Genomic DNA, 4,273 nt, shown 5'->3' with positions numbered 1-4,273 from the left:
AAAAAAAAAAAAAAAAAAAGTTAAAAAGCAATAAATGTTGACATGGGTGTGATGAAAAGGGAATGCTTATACACTGCTAGTGGGAATGTAAATTAGTACAACCTCCATGGAAAACAGTATGGAGATTTCTTAAAGAACTAAAAGTAGATCTACCATTCAATCCAGCAATTCCAATCCTGGGTATCTACCCAAAGGAAAAGAAGTCACATCGAAAAGACACCTGCACACGTATGTTTATCGCAGCACAATTCACAATTGCAAAGATATGGAACCAACCTAATTGCCCATCAACCAATTAGTGGATAAATAAAATGTGGTATATACACACCATGGAATACTACTCAGCCATAAAAAGGAACACAATTACATCTTTTGCAACGAATTGGATGGAGCTGGAGGCCATTATTTGAAGTGAAGTAACTTAGGAGTGTAAAACCAAATACTGCATATTCTCACTTATAAATAGGAGCTAAGCTATGGGTACCCAAAGGCATACAGAGTGGTATAATGGACTTTGAAGACTCAGAAGGGGAGTGGGTAGGAGTGGAAAGAGGGATTAAAAAAAAAACTACATATTGGGTTTAATGTACACTACTTGAGTGACAGGTACACTAAAATCTCAGACTTCACCCCTATACAATTCATCTGTGTCACCAAAAACCACTTATACTCCAAAAGCTATTGAAGTTAATATACACATATTTACCTAATAATGTTACATATGTATATATAAAATGAAAGCTTATATATGTGCATGTGTATACATATATATGCCTCTCTCTATGTGTGTGTGTGTGTATATATGTGTGTGTGTATATGTGTGTGTATATATATAAAGAAAGCTGGTGGCTACCACTTCAGTAAGAGGTAGAAAGTGATGAATAAGAGAATGGAGAAACATGGCAAACTTAAGATACACTTGGGAGGTAGAATAAGAACCTCCAAGGTATTTTCTGGCTTTAGAAGCTTGAAAAGACACAAGAAAGATACTTCTATATTCTGGATTGAATGACTGACTGGGTAAGTGATGATGCCATTTACTGAGATAAGAAACACTGGTAGGAAAACAGGTTTGGAGATTAAGTTTGAAGATGCAAAGTCCAGTTTTCAGGTTCAATTTTGTTTATAATACTGTGTTAGATGCTAAATAAGGTATAGTGCCTGACCTTGAGGGTTAATAGTACAGAATAATATCCATTATTATAGTTTTGTAAAATAAAAGGCTAAATAGAGATATGTAGGATGTTGAGTTAGGCTGGTTAGGGGAGTTTACACTGTGGTAGTGAATAAACCCCAAAGCTCAATGACTTAACCAACAAAAGTTTATTTCTTGCTTACAAGAAATCTAATGCAGGATCAGAGGACTTCCCAGAGCAGCTCCAAACATGTGGTCTGTTTAGACCATTTCCATCTTGTGGTTTTACCATCCCGTCATAAGACCTTTACAGTTGCCAAGAGAAGAGAGAGTTGGAGGGTCATGCACCAACTCTTAGGTGTTTTGGACCAGAAGTGGCGCATCTCACTTCCACTCACAGCCCTTTGACCAGAAGAAGTCACATGGCCTTACCTCACTGGAAAGGAACTGGGAAATGTGTAGCATCGAGAGACTCTATTCAGTGAGGAGCAAGAATCTCTGCCACAAATATGAAATGGGAGTGGTTAATTATTTGAGGAGTCAAGACATCTTTCAGAGAGAGGCCACATTTGTGCTGGGAGTTAAAGGAAGCCTCAGGACTGACCATGTAATGAAGACAGAGGAAGGACAGCAAGTTAAAGGAACATTACATACAAAAACACTGAAACATGTAAGAGCTGGATATGCTGAAGATATCTGGGGAATGCTGAGAAGAAACTGACAGAGTAGAGGTTTTCAGGGAAGTAGAAGAAAACAGGTGATTATACAGATTAGAGAGGGCACAGATATGCTCAGGAGGTTGTATTCTGATCTGTAGATGAGGGTGAGTCATTGGTGGTTTTTAGGTAAATAAATAACTTTATCAGGGGCAGTGAAACCATCTTGGAGATGGTGGAGAGGCTCAACCTTTAGAAGAGGCAATGGAGGTTATAACAGATGTATTATACATGTAGATATAGTAGATATATAAGTAGATATAATAAATACATCTACTTAGATGACAGAATGGGCATATGAGTAAAACTAAAACCAGTGGCATATGAGGGTGAGGGAGAAGGAGCTGTGGAGAATGAATTTGAGGTTTTTAGCTTGGTCAGTTCAATGGATGTTGAAGCCATTAACAAAAGTAGGGAAAACAGTCACTGAAACAGACTGAAGAGTAAAAATAACTCTTTCTGCGGCTAGAAATTCAAGCCTTTTGGATCATCCTTTGTTGAAGTTTGTTTACCAAAAACGAATTTATAACTATGTTGTAATAATATTTTTCTTTAAAAAAAATCCTTGTCTACGGAAACACTGGAAGAGTAGACTTTGTGATTAGCTAAAAACACCTCCCTTGTTTGAGTCTTAGCCCAGTTTCTCTTGCCTACTGGATCCGATGTGCTCGGAGCATGGAAGCATCTGGAACCACCACATTTCCTCATTCAAGCCAAAACAAGTTAACTCATCTGTGGCTTATCTAATATCCGCCCTGTAGATCTCATGGGAGGATATAGCCCTTATTACTAAAATAATGTGCAGAAAACAAAAATAGTATAAAAAGAAGTTTCTGAACATAGTCTTTGGAGTTGATTTTCAAAATAACTTACATAAAGTTAACATAAATTAATGTTTTGTGTTTAAGTGTTGCTTGGTTTTGACAAAGTATCTTTGCTATATTTTTTGATATTCTTATGTGCATTAATTTAACTTTGGGGAAATCTTTTTTTTTTTTTTTGTAATAAGAAAAAAAAAACCTCCTAGATTCTGTTTTTTCCCCTACTGACTAACTTGTGGTAAGCCACACGACCTTTTGACAATTAAGCCGTTGATTGTGAAACGTGGATAATAATGTTTAACTCTCTTACCAGAATAGTATTGGGACTTACTCAATCAGAGGCTCCAAAATACTATAGTGCCCCTAGGTACAATGTATTCATAGATACTAATTATGAATAATTACTGTCATTTCTTTGAATATAATAATTTATTGAGTCTTTATGTTGAGTGGTCCTCTATTATATGCTAGGGACTAAAGATAAAAAGAGAAATAATATATAGTTCCTATCTTTAAGAAATTCTCAATTGTAGTAGAAAAGAGAAGCAGTAAGATCAAAAGGTGAATATACAGAAGTACAATTCCATGAATCATCAAGAGAATCACTAGGGAAAAAAAAAAGTGAAAGAGAGAAAGAAAAAAATAAACAGAAAGTTTACCTGAGCTAGCTGTTCTAAAAAACTTTAAGACTCTTGGTTGACTGGTTGACTCTTTTCACGACTGATAAGTTATAGTAATTTCCACAGCTTTCCCTTGATGGCAAGTTGTTTGAGGCAAGGCATGTTTTTCAACTTAATATCTTATTTATCACAAGGAAGTAGTTAAGAGAGTTGGTCTTGGATCCAGACAACCTGTATTTAATTACTGGTATGTGACCTTGAGCAAGCTTCTTAGTCACTATTAATGCCTCCATTCCTTCCTTTGTAAAATGGGAATACAGGTAATAACAGCAATACCTCATAGAGTGATTGAGGACTAACCAAGTTGTATATGCAAAGTACTTAAAAGTAATTTCTCTTATTAAGCATTCAGTGTTAGCTATGATTATATATTATTATCTGCCACACATCTTAGCACAGTGGTTTTTGTTTTGTTTTGTTTTCTTGAGACACCGTCTGGCTCACTGCAGCCTCGACTTCCTGGACTGAAGCAATCTTTCCCTACCTAAGCCTCCCGAGTAGCTAGGATCACAGGGGTGCATCACCACACTTAGCTAATTTTTTAAATTTTGTGTAGAGACAGCTCTCACTATATTGCCCAGGCTGGTCTTGATCTCCTGGGCTCAAGTCATCCTCCTGCTTCAGCCTCCCCAAGTGCTGGGATTAGATGTTCCACCCCACTCCCTTCTGTAAGCCATGGTGAACCACCATGTCCAGTCCTCAGCACAGTGTTCTTCACATCGTAGATATATTCTCTCTGAATTACATTAGCAGGCACTTAGGCATGACCCAGATTTAGATATCAGATCTACTCAAATGTCACTGTTATGGACAATGACAGACATAAAGTCTGGAAAGTTTTCATCTCAGAGAGAAATGAGGAAAGAGATAAAAATTAAGGGTGGACTATGAAACAATTCTTCAGAACAAGGAGAAAGAACA

This window comes from Mandrillus leucophaeus, unplaced genomic scaffold (assembly GCF_000951045.1).
Source record: "Mandrillus leucophaeus isolate KB7577 unplaced genomic scaffold, Mleu.le_1.0 Scaffold484, whole genome shotgun sequence".
Lineage (NCBI taxonomy): Eukaryota > Metazoa > Chordata > Mammalia > Primates > Cercopithecidae > Mandrillus > Mandrillus leucophaeus.
The sequence above is the reverse complement of the archived record's forward strand: the minus strand, read 5'-3'. Positions refer to the sequence as shown.